The sequence below is a fragment of the Anguilla anguilla genome, chromosome 13, assembly GCF_013347855.1.
Source record: "Anguilla anguilla isolate fAngAng1 chromosome 13, fAngAng1.pri, whole genome shotgun sequence".
NCBI lineage: Eukaryota > Metazoa > Chordata > Actinopteri > Anguilliformes > Anguillidae > Anguilla > Anguilla anguilla.
In genome coordinates this window covers 13,012,226-13,033,288 of record NC_049213.1, presented here as the reverse complement: position 1 = coordinate 13,033,288, position 21,063 = coordinate 13,012,226, and the positions used below count along the sequence as shown (strand labels likewise).

The 21,063-nt window shown below is 42.7% G+C and overlaps 1 protein-coding gene and 1 long non-coding RNA gene across 3 annotated transcripts in view; one reads left to right on the top strand and one right to left on the bottom strand.

The window, feature by feature from the left end:
- The window catches only part of LOC118211713, a 64,221-nt gene that overhangs the window by 19,168 nt on the left and 23,990 nt on the right, over positions 1–21,063 (top strand). The window lies entirely within an intron of this gene.
- The window catches only part of LOC118211712 (RNA-binding motif, single-stranded-interacting protein 2-like), a 51,238-nt gene that overhangs the window by 29,944 nt on the left and 231 nt on the right, over positions 1–21,063 (bottom strand). The window lies entirely within an intron of this gene.

The window sequence follows — 21,063 nt, the reverse complement described above, 5'->3', positions numbered from 1 at the left end:
TGCAGCCCACACCATCAGAGTTTAATCTCTCAACCGCTCCACTTGCGTGACACAACATGGATGGTGCTTCTCCTACTACCAAGCCAGAAGAACCTTTGCTCATAACGTAACATGGCGCTGTAACCACCATTGAGAGGTTAAGCCTCGAACGAGTGTGTCTAGGGATGCCATTATTTATTTTATTAGATATTTTCTATTATAGTTACGTGTACTGAGGCTCTGTAAAAATGTACTCTAATACAGATTGATGGCTGATCTTGATATCTGTATTTGGTGTAGATTTGCTGATATCAGGCCATACAATAAGGCATATTTTACATTTGAAGAAGCATTAGAGTGATCTTCATACAGCTTCAGATCCTCAGGGTTCAACTATCCATGAAGCCAGGGACAAAGGAGCTGGCCTACCAAAAAGCTAATTCATGCTTACCGGACACAAGCCAGCCAAACAGTATTTCCCAACACACTGCCTTTCCATCAGGTAGTCTAGCAGTGTATAGTGGGCAAATGAGTAGGTCCTGTGATGGCATTGTCACTATTGTTTCTGTCCCCTTTTTAGTGTTCTTTTTTAACCTGTCCTCTTGACAGTGTTCATTGTCTGTTGATGAGCCTTGAAATGTGTGCAGTAGTCTTATGTCCTGATCCTGGAGTTGGTGTTAAATAACCCTTCCATCCAGTCAGTACATAGGTAGGGTTAAAAGGAAAAATAATTTGTTTTTTTTTTAAATGATTTTTTACAGAAAACATAAACGTAGATGTGATTTCAGGCACATTTTAATTCCAGCAGGAATCTGGACAATGTGTTAGAGCTGAGGAAAGCGTGTTCTGTACAGATGCACGCAGATTTATGAACATTATGTGACATCGCTACATTCAACACCTCCACACCAACGCCTACAGACAGCGGCGAGTGACGAATCACACTGCAGGACTCCCGGTGAATGATATCAACAACTCCAGTGTTGCCTGTTTAGCACAAACGTTTCCCCCTCTGCAACTGTCAGCTCAGGCAAACCTGTCCCTCGTCATTCAGAGAAGATTTCAACCCGTTGACCAAAGTGAAGCCTCAAAATATCACCTGCCTGCTTGCCTGGCTTCGTTTCGACCAGACAACTTAGGCAACTCCCTCGGTAACACTGGGTGCACTCAAACACAACATCCCACAAGATGAAAAATGGCATAACACAGTTAACTTATTTATGAATTTTGCTACGGCTGCAGTCTCTTTATTGTATTTTTTTTTTTTTTTGCCTTATTGTAGAACTTAAGAGTATTATGGTGAAGGAACTGTAGCTGCAGATGAAAAAATAAGAAATCTGTGTTCCTCCAGAAACAACACCCAAAAGTTGATCCTTGTGTTAACGGTGAAAATGGTTTAACCGCTTGCCTTCAGTCAGTCATTCAAAGCAGAATAACCCTGAAATGGCCAAACCAAAAAAAATCTCAATGGTTCAGGTCAGTTTGGTCAAGGATGTGGTCAAGGTAATCCTGCGGCTGTTTACAAGTATATTAATAGCGCATCCTTTTAGGAGAAAATTAAGATAAGTTCAATATGCTCATCCGAAAAGCCTAAATATTCAAAGTACATATGCTTTATATGCTCAACAAGTCTGTCTGAAGGCCTTCCAGTGATTTTATAGGAACTGATTAGATATTACTGATGAAATTACTGATTGTAAACATCACGGCGATAGCACAGGACTCTGCTTATGAACGCTTTACCAAGATCTCTGTCAACAATTGGCTTTTCACAACAGCGAGAAGGGCAATAACACCCTGTTCAAACGACCCCCAAAATGTGTTTTCTTTAATCAGCGAAACTACTTGGTAAAAACACATTTTCCAAAACAACACAATTAGAGTCATTGGGTTGTTTGCGTACTTTTGAATTCCTGCTTAGTAGTGGTGCCGAAAATGTGGGGGTTGTAATCATCTAAGGCCTTAGATTCTATCCATTCCATCAGAAATCTGCCAGTCTAAACATTTTGTAGATTTCACACTGCCACATATTCGCGTCTGCATTCATTACAGACTCACAGGCAAAGTTTCTTGATTTAGGACAAGGCGAAATATTCAAACGCTGCCAATGTTCACTGCCCAAATTTGCAAAGCGACACATGATGCCACGCTGACTCTAAAATGTCAGCACGGTTGTACAGATTAATTACAGAACAACCGCAAATCACAGCCTCTGTTTTCACACTGGCAATTAAGGGCGGAACTCATGGCACAAAAAAAGTCTTGTGATTGGATGAGAGCGTGCCACAGTTCATAGGGCAGCAAGCTCTCGAATTCACATGCTAATCCCCAGTGCAACAAGCAACCGCACAATGAGGGCAGAGGGTGCCCTCTTGTTTTATTTCTAAAAGTGTGGTTATTAAAAATGCTGTGGAAAACGGGAATGGGAATACAGGGAAATAAAGGCTATCCACATTCCCACCCCGCCCTCACACAGCTGAAACGTCCTGGACGTGAAGGCCGGTTTCTCTCCCCATGCATGACTCATCAGGGGTGCACCAGAGGATGAAATATTTAATTATAATAGGCTGTCCACTGGTCCATAGGGACAATGGGCAAATTTGTCAGGAGTCACAAGGTCATGGGACAGACCCTGCGTGTTTGGGAATACCTCAGCGGGAGGGGGGGGGGGAGGGGAGGGGGCACGAAGCAAAGAACTGAGGAAAGATAAGAATCTCGCCAATTACAGCCCGTCCGTTGGCAGCCTCTGCCTTTTTTTTTATTTATGAACCGAGCGCTCCCTCCGCCCCCAGGGCCGCCGCCCGGCCCCTGCGCTGACAACCCGTCCCGCGGCTTTAATCTCCTCGTCAGCGGCCGCCGCTTCGCCTGGAATGTCTCTCCAGGATTACAAGAGTTCCTTTGAATTGGACACACTGAAGCAATCCTACCCGCCGCCCCCCCCCCCCTCCCCCCCTCCACCCCTTCGTTCCCAGTCCCCGCGGCCCGTCCCCACAGTCACGGCTGCGCCGCCGTCCCGCCTCGGCTGCCGTCGGCCGTCTCGGGAACTTCGAGCTGGAGAGTCCCGTTCCGGCAGGTTACCCGGGCGACACGCTCCCCCGCGGCCCCTCTCTACGGACACGATCACAGCCGGTCCAAACAAGAGGGTTTCTGATGCGATCCTCGTTTAAAGACGGACCGCTTTCATCAGGTCACGTGTTGCCGTGACTTTCATTCGTTCGCAAAGGAAAAGGCGTTGATTTGTCCAACTGATGCCAGTTGTGTCAAAATTACAAGTGAGATTGCGAAAATAAGTGCAAATCGCACCCCCAAACATGAAAGCCAAAAACTTGTGTGGCAGCCATAGCAAAATGAAAACCTGCAAAGCGATGTGTGCATGCTCTTCTGGTCTACTACCATTATTTTCCACTAGACTACCACCAGTATGAAATAAGTAGTAACTTAAAATGGAAGGCTCAGCTTTGACATTCCACATTACAATTAGAGTACATACCCTCAGCCCGAAGGAGCTTCGCTCTGCAGTAATGTAGTCCAATGTAGGCCTGCCCTGATAGGCTGTCCTATGATTGCATCATATTTCCATATATATTTTTCTCTTGATGTCCACTGCATTCTCCCGTGCTTCGCTACGCTGCCTTGGGGCCAGCAACAGCAGCCACAGCTAATTGGAGTCAGAGCTCGTTAGCAGAAGATGCTAATCCTTCTCATGTGCCTGCTAGTCAAGCACCGGCTCATTACTTCTGCTCTGCCGAATGTCGGTAAACCGACGGCTGCACACCAGAGCTGTCACTTTTCTGTTCCATAACGGAACATCAAATCTCAGGGAATTAAAAAAAAATCTGAATATGTGAGTAAGGGTTCAAACGTGTTATCCTGTTAGCCTAGGCGAAATAACAAGCCCAGTTCCGCTCTTCTCTCATCCCCGTTGCACTCATGGTAGCTCTCAATATCAAAGAGACCTATAAACAGCAAGCCATCTTATTGTTTTGTCTGGAGGGTATACCGTTTGGTAGCCTAAAAATAAAGTTCATGTGAGGGTCATGCTATCCGCGTAGCCCGTAAGCTATACATTTCCAATAGGGGAGCCAAGAAAAATTGTTGCTTCACTGCTCTTCAGGAGTGCCATTTGGAAATATTACACGTTCTATGCCATTGGAGACAAAATAATGACCAAGGAGAAACATAAGCAAGCCGAAACTACCGTACTAACCCTCAAAATACTGATTGGAAGGTCAGTTCAGGTTAGTTTAAGTAAGTCATGCCATTGTTGTGAATTAATAGTGTGTTCAATCTTTCTCTTGTTGAGTTCAGTTAATCCACAGAGTCATTTTATTGCTGTGAGCAGTATCACTGGCATTGTTATGATCTTCCCTGGTTTTATTTTGCTTAACAAAAGTTCAAGATACTGTTGTCGTTATTTCATAATTAAAGCATAGCACGTGTAAGCTATTAAACTACAGGTTTAATGGAATATTAAAATATTCGGCCAAAATATTGAAATTTTGATGGTAGAAAATTTTAACAACTTCTCTAAGATTTTTCTTATGAGATTCATTCAAACTCAATTTTTTAAAAAGTGACAGTCCCTGCTGCATACCATAGCAGACACACAAACACCTGTGTGAACACGCACGTGCATACACAAGATAAACTGGTGGGCCAGGATACTATTTAAGTGGCCGGGCCCACCCATGCCCACGCCAGGGGTACACACACACACACACAGATGTGCACACACACACAGACACACAACACAACATCGTACAACTCGTCGGAGGGCACGTTTGCCTCCAGTGCCTCCGCGACACCACGCAACTTTCTTTCGAGGAGAGGGCAGCAGAAATAACTGCGGGCTGAGGAGAAAATGAGAGATGACCGAAAAGGGAACTCGCGCCTGGCAGTCACAGGCTGCAGCCTTCGTGGACATTTTATTGGTCTGACATCATTCGTACGTCAAAAACACTGATGTCACCCCTTCCTCCCGCCCCACCCACCCTCCCTCCCTGGGAAATGGCTCGTGTGTGCTCGTTCCCGCGTTGGGCTTTGCATTACTGCATCTTCCCACTTCGTCCATTGTTGTGTTGCGTGCTCCTGTCATGACTTCACAAAAATGCAACAATGTGACTATCTATCAGTGCTTTTTTAAATTCCCATTAATGTGATTGGTGCTTTCGTGGTCTGCATCCTGCATTTGTTCTAAATGTAGTGCCTGAAATTCTCTGAAAGAGTCACAAGCAATGCTGGGAGTGACTAGGCCTCAAGATTTTCCGTGATTAATCTATAGCCACAGATACGTAGATCATTTGGCTGAACAGGGACACCATTCAATCGCAATATAATAACTCAACATTGGGACACATTAAGAGTGTAAACTTCCTCTGTGTGCGTGTGCATTTTTTACAAACAAATACATTTTATGATGCGTGTCCATCATTCCCTGTGAGGACCTGATTGAGACAGCACAGAGTCACAGCCCGCTGACTTCCCGAGTATCGTCTCCGAAAGTCCAGAGGTTCTAATCTCGGGTGACTTTCTCAGACCAAAATGTGAGTTCTCTGCCCTTCCCTCCTCCACGGGGGTAACAGTCGTCACAACATGCCGTGCGATCAGAGGGCTGCTGGAGCGGGCTAACTCCTTCCTGTTGACATGCCGACATCACCTTTACACCTATCTCAGTTAGCTGTGTTATAAAAACCAAAGACCATGGTGCCCGCTTAAAAAATGTGCATAAAAAATATTTTCAAACAGCTTTGTTTGCAGCATCGTCTGTAGAAACATTTGATGCCCGTTTCCAATGCTTTAAACCAATATGACAGGTTAGAAAAACATGAAAACACCTTTTTAGCATGCCCTTTAGCATACCACTTCTCCATCTTAATTGCTTCTCAGTGGTTCAAACATCAAAAACACACATGCCCTAAAAGAGAATTGGTTTGTAAAACCATAACTATTTAAAAAAGAGCGTGCAGGTTCTGAACTCAAATACACATTTTTCATCATTATATTTACTTCACTAGATGAAAAAGTTCACCAGGAGCAAAAGATGGTCATTTTGGCAGTCAAACCATTGATGGCCATGGTCACTGACAATGACCTGAGTGGAGAACTGTCTTTCTAAAAAAGTAAATACATTAATGAAAAAGTTTTGTGTTTTGAGCACAGTTTGATGCACTCCTCCTTTTAGTCAGCAGCGATATCACGCGTGTCACGCTCAGCACACTAGAGGCAAGGAAGTGAATACCTACGTGATGATAATTAAACGCTGCGCTGCGTGGTAGCTGATCGCACGGTCGAGCGTGGGACAGTCTCCGAATGGGAGCGCAGCAGTCTTTTCCGGGACGGGTGCCGTCGTGTTTGTTCTGACGCAGAGGGCTCGCAGGTTAAATGGAGACGTGGAAAAGCCAGCCCGACAGCTCAGCGCATGCCCTAATTTTGTCTTTATCTGGCTTAAGGGGAAATCACAAATCCCGCGCGGTGGTTCCCCACGCAGCAGCTGCGCGTCACGATCAAAGCCAGGCACTTGGAAATCCATTTGTCTGCCGTTTCATAATTTGCTGTGGGTTTCGAGGGGGCAGGTCCGCTTAGGAGAGCGCTTAGCTGTCGTGCCTTCTCCCTCAAATGTAGACTTTCCCATCAGCCGTGCTGCCTATCCTCCTGCTGTACTGCTGGATTTTTGCCTTGGTCTGTTTGCCATTTCGGGGGAGAGAGCAAAAGCTGGCTATCGCTGCGTGCGGGAACAACCAGAGTGAGCATTTACAGCTTAACCTCTCTCTCTCTCTCTTACCTTTGTTCTTCTCTCCTCATTTTTATTACCTTTCCTTTGTTTTTAGTCAACAATTTTTAGTGCTTATGGTTTGAAAATATCAAAGGAACCTGTTATCCCTGTCCTCAGTTCAACCAATACCAATACATTCAAAATGGTGGGTTAATAATCGGCAGGCTTACAACCCCTTAGAGAACAAGCAGAAAGGCCTGAAGGGGATCACTCAGACAAACAGCTGCTGTGCCCTTCATTACATTCAGGAAGCTCAAGTGCTGAAGATTGCGCACTTTGTCAGAGCCCATTGTCCGAGGGTGTCTCAGCTCACAGTGGATCAAGGCTGTTCCACGTGAACCCTCACCCCCAGGGATTCCCTAAAGTCCCTGCTTGATTTTGACCAAAACCCTCAGCACACGGCCCCTTTTTTTTGGTGGGGGGTCTGCCTCTGACCATGTTCTTTTTGTTTTGGGGGGGGGGGCTGTCTCTGACCGTGCACTGACAACATCACTGCATGCTTACTTTACATTTCAGAACCATATATACCTTCTCTTACTTTCCGTTATAAATTGAGTACAAAAATCCAAAGGCACGTTCTATCCAGACACCTGAAAATATGAAACCTTCTAAAGAATGGCTTGCTTTAAACACAGATATGTTTATAGACTAACCAGATGGTCAGCTCCTGTGTCCCTTACATCCTCTCCAGGAGGTTCTGGTTAGTAACAGGAGTTCCCGGTGCTTCTAAACATCCACTGAAAGCGCACTGTACTTCTTCACACCCCTTAATCTTCATAAAAATAAATGCAATCTTTTTCATCATCAAAGGAAGTGACACAGAGCTTGAAGTTAAGAATACCGAGTCAGCCATCTGTTCATCTAAAATGGCATCTGTACTTTAAAGTGCTCACGTTAAAAACCCTTATTCATTTTTCACTCAAAATCCCCTTGCTAAGACAAATCCCAATAGCAGAGGTGTTTCATTTCATTTGATGAGAGCAGGCTGTTCAGCCCATCTATTTTGCCTAGTTCAGGAAATATATAACACTGAGTCAAGCGTAATCTTGAACACCTCAAGGATTTCTGCAGTAGGTGTTGACTTTTTAAAAAGAAATGTACAATACCATTCATCTACCACACTAGAGAAACCCTGGATACACCACGACTCACACTCACTCCATTCTAGCTCAATCAGGTGAGCTGAGTACCCTTCAAGGCATATGGATTAATGCTAAGTAGGGATACGTCCAATCGAACAAATCTCCGCCCCCATCCCTCCTCCCGGAGATGATGCCCCTGGAGGGGAACACTTCCCCATTCCTCGTGTTTCGGCACCCCCTCGTCCCTCTTACCGGCGGAGCAAATGAGGTGAACCGCCAAACGCTACCAGGGAGACGACACCAGGCTCCAGCCCAGGCACGTCCCTGCAGCCGTCCGCCGAGAACGCCTGATGGCTCCTCCGCTAATGCTCAGGCATTACGCTGACTCCCCGGCATCCCATAATGCCCCTCATTAAAGAACCCTCACACGCAGCACCATTAGTACAATGGACTACCTCGCACAGCAGTTTACTCTGCTGCAGTCTCTGGCCTGCATTTCATTACTCATCGCTGATACAATGCCACGTTTTTTTCTCTCTATGTTTTAAATCATGTTTATGTACGAGAACAAAGTTGAGCAAGGGCTGGCAGTTTGCTCTGCAATGCGAGACGTTATAAGCGATCAAATCCACACACGTGGGGTAGCAAAGTTAGCCTCGCTCATGCAGTACCCCAGGGCTGTGATAAAAGTCAGATGCAACTGAAAACAAGCAGTTGAAAAGCTTGTAAAGTCAACAACTGTCAACAGTAGTAATGTTGCCTAAAAGACGCCCCGTTCAGAAAAAGGAACCACTTTCAAAGGACTGCTTTTTCAAGGCACTGGCCATAAAATTAACCAGGTGAGGAGCATCAAGCATTTTCCCATCGAAACACACGACCACAGTGCTAATCCATTGCTTCTAGTCTACACAGCAAAACACTTTGAGTTGAATCAACTTAGAGAGTACATCTGAATAGCATATTCAATGTATTAGAGCTAAATTACAACTGCTGTGAATTCCACAGAAAGCATTTTAGTCATTTTAAGTAACCAACAAAAAAACGGCATCACAACTGCTTACAGAGTGAGCCAGCAACGCGTGCACAACCTGGTGAAGAGTAGCCAACCTGTGAGATTCCGATCCTCATGTGCCTGAGACACCAAGAAGTGCTATTAGGATCTCCCTGTTTTTCAATTTTTGCTTTTGAAAGTTTACTGGAACCCCAGTTTTAACCTCAGTGTGATGCAGTGACTCAACAAATTGGCTGGACAAAATCCCACATTACCCTCAAGCTGGAAGACGATAAGATCTCAAATACAGTAAAACTTTAATAGTAAGGAACACTTAGCATGATGAGTCTCATTCGTCTCATTGGCATCCCCATCACGGTTGGGGACGCCTTGTCAGGAGGTTTGGTTGCAAACTTCTGTGATCTGGATACAGACTTCCTCGGGACCGTGTGCTGCACACTTTTTGTCAAGTCTCATCGACAACCGCACAAGTTGCCATCAACTTTTCCCCACACACTCACTGGCCAGTTCCCAGCCAGCACAGGGACCACCAGTTTAGGGTATCCAGTGTCCCGATTACAGGCCCCCCTACAGGGATAACCCAAATTACAACCAGAGCTGAGAGTGAACGAGATGATTCCCATCCAGCCTTTTACCCACTGTAAAGTCATGGATTCCTTACGCGACTCTAATCGCTGCCGAAACTGTAGTCAAAACCACTTACAACACACAATGCCCTTCACTAAATATGACCCAGAGAGGTATGCATATGAATAGCACAACCTAGGAACAGTTAGTTCCATGAACAAGTCTAAACTGTTTGGCGTTGAAGAATGTGCATACATTATGGAGACCACTCCAACCATTGCACCATGTCGTTTACGGTTGTGTTTTTAGTTCTTCGCAGAGAGGGACCCTGGAAGCGTGGAGCAGGTCTATCCGCTTTGATGGAAGATGTACACAGAGGCGCAGTGGAGAAGATCATGTTGACCTCACTGCCTTCAGTTGCCTACAGCTGCTTAATGTTTCCCGCGACTCTTTACATCCAGCAACTAACCCTAATCCCCCGCCGCCTAGCCGCCACAGCCTGATTTAATCAACGAAGACCAACAAAAAAAGGGCCCTCCTCTTTCACGTATTTTTTCTCTTTCAGACAGATTTCTCAATCTAGTGCTGCTGCATGGCACCCAAGTCAGGGAGCTTTTCAAGAACCAGGTGAAGAAGAACTCAGAGAGAGGGAGAGGTAAAAGGAGGGAAGGAGTGAGTGAGGGAACTGCGAAGAATCTGTATTTTACACCAATTTGAGCAAAATTGACCGGCCTGTGTCTACAGCTGTGCGAATCGAGGTACAAAAAATGAAATTGGGGTGGGGAAAGTGGAGCAAGGGCTTGCAGACTCATAAGCATGAAACTGAATCGTTTTTTCGCGTCTTCAACAGCTAAAATGTCACTTTTGAATGTTTTGGCATGTTTCTCCAAAAGCCATTCATTGGGCACAATGCCTTTCATTCTAGCTGTGAATTCTTCATTAATGAAGATTCAAATATGTAGAGCAAAATAAATGACTATATACAGTAAAACTAAAGTTCATGCTCCAAACTCTTACGTAATGAAGTATTTAACATTTAAACTTTCACCCCAACAAAAGATTTGATATCAAAATTCATGAATATATTGTTAAAACATATCTATACCTACAGTACTTCATTCTTGCAGAGGAAAATAAATCACAATGTTGGCAAAACTTGACATAAATGGTGCTGATAATTCTACCAGTAAGCAATTACTGCTGTTAGCATTAGGACTGCTACAACCTCTAATATCGCTTATAAGTTCCAGGTTAGTCTAACATACTAGCATACTAACACACATATAGTTAGATATAGATTGTGCACAGTTATCCTGGCTAATGTCTTTAAACATGGAATTAGCATCTTCTTCCCAAGACCAGTAGGCTCTCATTCCATATCATGTCTCTCAAAAAAACAGAAAAGATATTATCAGCTGTGCTCACAGTAAAATATATAAATACATGGTAGCAAGCTGTACTGAGATAAGGACCATCACAAGCCTGAGCAGAACATATAGATCCATTTTTACCTTGCCACTACCATGGCAGAGATTACCAATCAGCCTATTGTACAATCAATATTTATTTTAAGTCGCAAATATACAAAAACTTGGACAACCAAGTGTAAACATATCCTTTATGGAGTATAATTTTTCATCAGCTGTTTAAAACATTCATTTAAATGATTTCTTCTTCCATGAGAACATTTTTGTTAGTTGACAAGTTGATTTTACGTGAGGCATAACGTTTTAACAACCAAATTCTCTTCAGATGGTAAAACAAAAAAACACAGGACCAAGTTACATTAAATAATCTAGGAAACATTGGGTAGCCTTGCTTTAGAATAAAGCTTCTTTAATTTGTGTGAGCTAAGATAGCCTTTTTTGTTTTTGTAATTTGGCCTCATTTTGATATCAATACATTTCACGGCAGGCCTAGATTTGTCTAGTTTTAATGACTTACAGACAGTGCTCTGTGTGCATGAGTAACATGGCATTTTTGTACGCTGAAAGTGTTTTTTGTTTATATATCATTTTTTGTAGTGTGTTATGAGTGACTGATAATGAAGCATATAGATTTATGGCCCATACAAACCAGCTAGAGGGAGACGTGCATACACATGCATACATGCAAACACACATACATTCTAGCTCAAAGAAAAACATAGGTGTGGATTCAGTAATTTTTCCTTTACTATGAATTACAAATAAATGAAAGTGTTTTTCATATTTTTAAATGGATTACGGATTAAGTGTTTTAATGGATTATTGTATACAAGATAGACCCACTAAATGTTTGTATTTTGGTAAATCTATAAGCCTGGTTAACATTAATTTAGAAATGTGGCATTTGCAAGGTAGCTGCAGTAACCTAGTTAAAAAGTACCTAACACTATAAACGCCAGAGCGGTCAATTCCATGTGCTTTTTCCCATTTTCAGGTTCATAATACATATCCGATGCCACACGTCAGCAAAAAATCGTAATTGGGTCACTTTTACCAGATGGTGTTAACGTAGCCTTAATGTACAATGGGGTGAACTGCTGATTGTGGGACTGGAGCATTTGTGATGATGAGATCATTAGGAAAAAAAGAGGGAAAATGCAAAATAACCCAAGTTTGGGGGCTTCATTGTGTGGACATGTTGTATCTGAATTATGTGTGTTTATATGAGGTTTAATTTATATGAGGTTTACTAAGGGCTGAGAGTCTGTGGTCATTGTGGTTATTTCTGTAGGAAACCCTGAAAAGTGCCAGATTCTCGGTGCTGTATAGGTATTGGGCATGCCCCGCCAAGCCCAGACTTGGCGGACGGCATACCTGCCATCCCAATGGAAAATGAAAGAAATCCATTAACGCTGGTTCCTCTGAGTTCCAGTTCCAAGGACAGAGAAAGAGCTGCTCTTCATTTAAACCATGTAAAGCAGGGAGGAAGAGACAGTCTCAAATGATTTAGACCAGATGATAAGCGTCTGAGAATGGACACAGCGTAAAATGCTCAGTGTTCATTTATATCTGTTTAAGTGGGATCAAACTGAAAATGAATCTCTTAGAGTTGTTTTTACACCTTACATATAACTGTGCACTGGCCTTTACTGAAAGACAGCCAGATACAATGCTGAGATTCACATTTTACAAATGGCTGAAACAAAATGAGAGTTCTTAAAGGTAGGGATTTAAGGAAAATGCCTTGTGCTGCTTAAAACATTTACTTGCAAATCCCTACTCTTGCAGCTAGCTTGAAAACAAGCTTGTCTGGATCTCCTCACCACACAATTGCAGGAGACGTAAACACAATCACCTACAATCTTTCTGGAGCAGAGAGGTTTATTCAACTCTGAAAACACAGAAAAAAGGCAACACCCCCCTCCAGTAATGAGTGCATTGTTTGAGGCAGAAATTCCTGGGATTCCGACTCGGAATGTAATTGGATTGAATTTCCGAGGCATTAATCCGAGCAGTCGGACCCCATGCCAACAGCAAAGCAGGAAAAGGAGGAGCGCGACAAGACTTCAGCCGTAAGTTTAGCACCAGCTGTACCGAAACAGCGTCGAACAAAAAACCCCGCAGTGCCGGCGACCGGCGGAACCGCAGCGTGCTTTCGCCGGCGGTGGAGATACCGAGGGGGAGTAGGACGTTCTGTATCTAGACATCGCAGAACGCTGCTCCTATGAATCACTGTCTGGCACCGCGTTCGCCATGACCTGAGGTAACGTCGCGGGCCGCTGTGAGGCTCCGGTTTCTGTTTAGTATGACACAATTACGTCGCTCAGAAGCAGCTTTCTAGGTACTATATTTCTACTTTTAATGTTTTATCTCGTACCTTAGCATCTATTGGTTGCAATTCCACAGGCCTCGCTTGCTCTCAGCGCTCTCCGGCCTAGTGACAATTTTAAAAGGACTAAACGAAAAATAAGAATACCCTTTGATTTTTTTAATCTCGTGTTCTACGGATCTGAAAGAGGAAATGGGGAAACGGCAGGGGAGGGTGAATGGGGGGGTTGTGGGGGGTTGAGGTGGGGGAAAGAGTGTAAATGAAACCCGTTGCCATCTGGTTTCGAAATCACCTCCCGCACAAAGGGCTCTTTTTTTTGGCAGCCTTTATTTTGTTCAGTGTCCTCTCCCTTATTTATCCCCAAACCACAGGTAAAGGAAAGAGATATGTCAGGAATTCTCTGACCGGGCCACTTGACCTCGACGTGAACTCGGCATCGAGCGGCTCTTAAAAGAAGCCCTCCAAAGCAGCGAAGGCCCGCTCCCCCTCCCCTGCTTTTCCATCCCACTCGTTTTTTTTAAAAAAAGTAAAATAAAAAAAAGGGCGCAAAACGTTCCGGAACTGCACTCTATCTCCGTTCGTCGCACGGCTCTCGAAGGCCGCTCCAGCAAGCCTCGAGTAAGGGACGACTCGAGTTAAGTTTCGATTCGCCCCTCAGAGCACAGACCAATCCCCCGAGACCGACTACCTCGTTCCGTCTGCGTTCGCTCCGAAGCCCCTCCCCCACGGAATGCATCCCGAGTTGCGTATGTGCTGAGCCTCGGCTAGGCGGCCCCCACCAGATGTTCCGCAACCTGAAAACACTGCCGAGTGGAAAGACAGAAAAGGTGTATTTGGCTTTTAGCCCTCAAGGCTGGGAGCATTCGAGGATAAATGCACGCTCTCATGAAGCATTCTTTGTGTTGGTCTGTAAGGAGCGGGTAGAGTCTCAAAAGCGTGGCAGCTGGCCAAAACGCAGTTCAAACGTTGCCACAAGAATATGGAGCAACCCAGGCCACCGTCGGTTCAAACTGGGAAGACATTCTTTTGCTTCGATTCATCTTTTACGTACCAGGAAGGTGGAAATACTACTCTGGGTGACAGGAAAAAAGAGGGATAAAAAAATCGAATCTATCCAGCAGGGCCACTCCAAGACTGACATGAATTTAGTCGATTTGTCTATTTCCTTTGATGTTTTATTTGAGCCTCTTTTGACTATTTAGTCAACCATCATACACTTCTTCAATAGCTTAGTTGTGGACATAATTAAGAGAACATTTGTAGTCTTTTTAAAAAAAATGTGTCCCCTCAGTTATGATAGATGTTGTTCAATAAGTGCAATAACAAAACAGTTCCACCATAAAAAAGCTGTACAAAGTGTCAATCCTGCATTGTGCCAACATCTGCTGTCCTATGCTCTCATTTTCGCAACACGTATTTTGTATCCACTGTACGAAGGCGTAGGCAGAGGACTTCTGAAGCCTGCCAACATGTGTTTTGAGTTGTTCCAGGTTTCTGTGGTCTGTGTTTGGTCTTGGCAGGGACTTGATTAATGAAGAAATTAATCTAGCCCAGGCTACCTATGTGCCTAGGACACCGGTGTATGTTGTGTGTGTGTGTGTGTGGAGGGGGGTGTTGTTTGTTACTTGAGCTAGTCTGAGCAATTGAACATGTTTCTGCCAAAAGCGCCACTGTTTATGGCTTCATATAAAATACAGATTCAAAAAACAGGCAATCCCGAAAAAGCCATCAAATATTGACGCAAACAAGAGTGAATCGTGAAAGATCTTACGAATACTGACTTAAATGACAGCCAGTCCTGAAAAAGCCTCAAAGTCCTGACTGAAACGAGAGCCAATCTTGAAAGGGCCTCAAATTACTGGCTTTAACCAGAGCCAATGATTCAAAAGCCAGAAACGCCGTTCTAACATAAGGATGCTGTGGATGCCTGCCACTAGTGCAGAAAAACACAAGCCACACAGGCGTTCTCTATTGGAGCACAACACGGCTGCATTCCTCAGAAACTCACACAGAAATATAAAATAAGGAAATATTCAGATGAATCTTTCTTTGAATGGTTTTGCCTCCTTTTTCTCCCAAATTTGAAATGCCCCACTGTATTTTAATTAGCGCTCGTTGTATCAAGCTCTGCAAACCCGCGTCATTAAAAACACATGATGTCAGCCATCACTTCTTTCTGCACCATGGTTCACAGTCAGTATGCGTGGTCAGTATGCACAGATGAGATACTGTTACCATAGGTGACTGAAACCTTCCCATCCCAGGGTGAGGACAGGACCAGTAACGCATTTCCCTGTGGGGCTGCTTGCTCAGTTGGCAATGGCTGAGGAATGCAGCCATGTTGTACTTTGTTCTGGATAAGAGCGTCTGCCAAATGCCTGTAATGTAATTAATGTAATGATACCAGACTGTTTGGGCCATTGATAAACTAGAACAGTGCCTTAATAGGATGAGCCACCCAGCAGCCTACCAGATTAATCATTCTGAGTCTCACAGGCGCTAATATAAAAAAGTTTTGGTTTTCAAGATAAGTTTATAGGAACATAGAACACTTTTGATTTCAGAAATTCACACATCAATCAAAGGCTTCCTTTGTGCAAAGGAAGCAAGCTCGGGGCCAATTAGGAAGACACGAGAAACTGAACAGATAGCCATCCAGTTCCTGCAACTGATGAGCAACAACTCACTCATAGTTACTGTGGCAACAACACTGCCTCTCAAATTTAAAGGGGCCACTGTCCCAGTCTTACTTGTGGGAGCAATTACACAGATAATTTTGTATGGCTGTGATGACCCACAACACTATGGTACAAATTTTTGGTTTTCGGTAAAAACCACTGACCATAGTGAAGATGGGCTCAAACCGAGGGTGTTTCATTTGCAGTCCCAAAGCCCAACATCTCACCTCTATTGGCCCTTTGTAGACTGCACAAACTGAGGATGGGTCATTCATGTATTGCGTGTATGTTTCCTGTACCACAAACTCAATTTAAATAAATTACAAATAAACTAAATCCTTCTGGGTTGTGACCCCATTTGGCTTTGTGTAACGCTGACTATCGTGAGTATCATGATTACAGTTAGAGGCTAGTATGAGGCCATCATACATTTTGGCACTGTAAAAATACCTTAAAAATATGTTTGATTTCATTCCATTTAAATCAAACCCAAATATAAAAACATCTTCCAAGTTGCTGCATATGCTAGTCTGAATGTAGCACAACTTAATGTGCTATATAAAGACAAATAGGAAAAATGGATATACATATATAGAGCACAGCTCGGAAGCACATGTCAAAAGGTTATTTGTCTGAAAATGAGAAGCAATTTATGAGATAAGAGCCATAGTCTGTAACTGCACAGAATGCTATGACAAGCCTAGCATGCAAGATTTACTATTAGTGAGTAATGATACATGGTCTAAATGTCAATTTTAAAAACTTTAAGCACAACATTTACTATATTTAAGAGAAGGAGCAGAAATTTTAACCCATTTTCCATTGGACATCATCGCATGTACAGACTAGTGGGCACAGATACTTTTCAAAATCGAGTCATCAGGCTGTCATGGTTTGGAGAGCAGAATGACTGCCGTGCGAAAAGCAGGAAAAGGCAGCCTTTGCTGACCGATCTTTTGAATCGCACACAAACCGCGTCCTGCAACCCTAGAGCCGGACCTTCCCCCACCCCTCCCAACGCCCCCACACCCATCCCACCCCCGATGATGCAAGCCAGGCTTTCTCCCAGCCAGAGCTTTTCATTAGAGCCAAGAGATAAACATGAACCCTGCTGTGAAAAAGCTGGTTTTTTTTTTTTCAGTGGATAGCTTTCTGATCGCTTAAAGACACCAAATGATCGGGTAAATAAAAGCAACTCGCCAGTGTCTCAGTCTGGGTTTTCTGTGTAGTGACAATGTTAAAAAAGTCACTGATTTCAAGGAAGCCTGTGCTTTCTTTTATTTCATTTTAGTTGTAAACTATGGTATCATCTCTTTGCTAAAAATGAGCATTGGAACATTCCTTTGATGACATGATTGGAGATGAACATGATTGATTGGAGTGATCAGATTAGACTGCTCTAGTCAGTTTGGGCCGATTGTTTGGATGCCACTATTGCCAGACTGGGCCAGTGAGTGAAGATAGAAGGTCGGGCTTATGGCTTACAAAATTTTTTTTTAAACTAGGACCAGAATTCTCCCTTAAAATGTGTTGGGCGTAACACTGAAATACAAATGTTACTACATTTCAGAGATACTATTTCTTAAGGAATAAACAAACAAAAAAATCATGCTTAGCTAAAATTTGCCACTCAGTGGTCTGAAGAAAGACCTTATTTTGTTATATTGAATCTGGGGCTAAATATTCATTGTGTGTGCGCGTGGGTTTCCATATGTGATGGAACAGCCACTCAAAGAAGCTGTTTGCTTAAAGTCTTGAAGGTTTTAAAAAATACCCCCAGCTGCAATGCTGACAAGGGCTTTTTCCATTGGACATTAGTTCACGTATCCAGGTGTAATCACAGTGCATTAGAAAGACAAGGAAAGCAAATGGGTGATTTGTTAGCAACCTAACAAACAGACAAGACCGTTAAGAACAAAGAATACTTAAGCCAGGTTTACACACAGATGGACAGTGGGCTGACCTGAACGTAGAGCAACGTGGTAGGTCTGACAGAATACCTGAGACATCACCAGAATTCACACGGTAGGCTTCCTACTACGGTCACAAATTTGACAGTCATCATGGGGCTCTTGGAGAGTGTGTCCAGGACATTTCTGGCGCACAATGTTGTGTTTAAAGTTACTGGAAGTCCCAATATATTTCTACCTACCACATTTCTGTGGATTGCCATGTTGTGATAAATTCTGAACCTGTCAACTGTCCTGAGATGTAAGTATACTACAGTTAACGCCTGTCCAAATTTACAGCAACTCTCTCTCTCCAGGCCATCACAGCACTGTGGGCACCAACACTGCAAAGCTTCTTATTTGGGCAATCTGAGATCAGAAGGCTATGTAGCTAGTTCAATCAAGCCCACAAATTTTCTTGCAATGTTACATTTGCCAACAATCCGACAAATGAAACGACACACACAGGACCAAAAGAAAATATGTAACGAACTATTACAGATACAAATACAGAAGAAATAGTTGGTTGCTTACCACAAAACATATTTAAGAGCCAGCTATGAACTTCTGCTAATACTCCTGACTGTAAAGATACATTCAACAAAATGTTGAGTACAGATCATTTCAAGAATATTGGACAGATATACCGTGTGTGTGTGTGTGTGGTCAGGACTAAAATGTTTTCACCACTTATGGATGTTATGCATGTGTATGTAATGCTTCTCCATATTATTATTATTATTATTATTATATTGCTAGTGAAAATGAAAAATACTTTTAATGTTGAGCTGAAAAGGCAGGTGGCCCATTAAAAAGTTGAAGATAAGCAACATTGACATTTAATAATTTCATTTTATACCAGTATATGCCACTTAGCCTAAATGTTATTTTTGCTTGGTAGCCTACCATCTAAAAGTCCTTTTTTTTTTTTGTTTCTCGTGGTTTTAGAATAGTCACGACAGGCGCGATGAGAGATTGCTGTTCTCGCTCGCCTTGCAGGAAGGAAGGCATCAAGGACGACGTGTTATTTTTATTAGCCTCTACTTCCCTGTCCGTCACATTCTCAGTCATACATCACTGTCTGTCACACAACAACATTGCCATCTCCTTTCCGAGCAATACAAATAATAGAAACACATTTTTGGGGGGGAAATACAATCGGTCTGCCACTAAGTGACGCGGCCCGAGAGGTGAATGCAGAAGAGATGTTGGATAGCCCAAGGGCATCCGAATCTTTTCATCGCAATGCCCCCTAAAATGACCACCCTGTGGCAGAGGACTCCGACCTTAATACGATGCTTAACTTTTGACACCTTTATCCGGCACCCACTTTGGGCTACAATATGGTATTTAATAGGCCTACACGAGTAATGGAAGTATACCTTTTATCGCGATGTCATTATGTCACTATTCTATACAATACATGCTATCTAGTAGATATAAAGACACTACGGTTGTAATGTGACCAAGGATTGGTTTATTTAGATATGGTTTACTTATATGAAAGTCTAAAACGAAAGCAATATGAGATTATAGGCAAATGTATTGTCAAAAATACTTTCGAAACCAGCGACCTACTCAAGTCACCGAGAGCACGTAGAACAAACAACAAAAACATTTGTTTTAAAAAACAGTACGGGTTAAAGCAGCGTCCTTGAGTATGGGTTACTGCGATTGTTTTTCCACAATATATTAATTTGGGCACGGTGGAAAAGTTGAAAATGAAATAGCGTCCTGTCGTCAGTGTCAAATTTAAAATCTATCATTTTTGCTACTGGGCTGTCCCTATATAAAATAAATATTGTAAAGGCTACCAGTAATATATTGTTTAAATAACAAACAGGGACAATCAAAACGATTGTTGGGCCAAACATATGTAGATAATCAAATTATGTTCGCTTATACCACTTTCAGACCCTTCGCTAATTTAGGCCTATCACATGCGCAAATGTGCATATAATATAACTGAGGCAAAATGAACATTATTTTTTTCACTATTTTCGCGTCAATTACGTACGAATGCAATAATTTATTACATGTAGCCTATGCTTGTCATTTCTAATTCACTTAATGTGGCTTATTCAAATGTGAAAGGATTTTAGTCTGTTTAAAAAAAAATATTTTTTTTAAAATCCCCGTGTAAGTAAGCAATCCCATGTTTTATTATTATTTTTTATTTTTTATTTCCAATACTTCTGGGACTTCGCTGAAGTCTATCTTAAAATAATACAGAAATAACATTGTGATATTCTATTACGTTATCAATTTCCATGTGACAGCGAAAGTACCATTTTTATGAAATGGCCTATATTTAGCAGTCCCTTGAAAAACAATGTTCTGAAAAACAGCTGTAGATGTAATGTACGAAAGAAATATACATTCAAAATAAATAATTCTTAGTGTTTACTCGTTCAAAGTCCTTTTATGCAATGGGAATCGCCGTTTGTCTCCCCGTGAAACAGGCCAATGTCGACCATAATCTAAGCACAAAAATTCAATCGAGCTTCGGCAAGACACAGACAAAATCCACATAGCCTATAGTTATGTAAGTATAAAACTTTGACGTTTTCCTCTTTTTCAACGGATTAATTTACTCAAAATAGCCGACATACAAAATCAAACTTTACCAAAATGTAAATAGACAGCGTGCAAAATGATAACAGTGTCGTTACGTTTCGCTTCTTTTAATGGTAACAGTTTCTCTTCCGATTCATAATTTCTGGCAAGCGACGCGCAGTCCCGTCATCGTAGTGAGAAATTTAAGGGGTGGGGCAATTCACCCTCTTGGCTTCGACTACTTTAAAAAACTTTGCCAAACTTACACTATTGCCAAACCTGTGAAATATATATTATCTGTTTTCTTCTTCCTTTCGCCGCATCTTAAACAGTGCCATTATGAAGAAGGACCAATGATCTATTACGTTAAACAACATCCATTCTGGTTTTAGCCGCCCCCCATCATATTATTACACCATTTCCTTCGCTTTCATTTGCACGTTTATCCCGGTTATCGTTTCTTACACATTTGTGTGAGAGAATTCACTTCGAAATCAGAACTAAAAAAGGGCAGAGAAAAAGAACCGAAATACAGCATACATAAATACCACAGCACGGGTCTTTTCACCCACACCACAGAGTGGGTGCAGTATAGTAAGCAGCACTGTTCTCTACGAGCAGCGAAGTTGCTTTTTTTGTATGCTCTGCGTTCAAGGACACTGCAGCTTACAGTCATGCACAAAATAGGCTACTGTCGCGACATGAGCGGGAG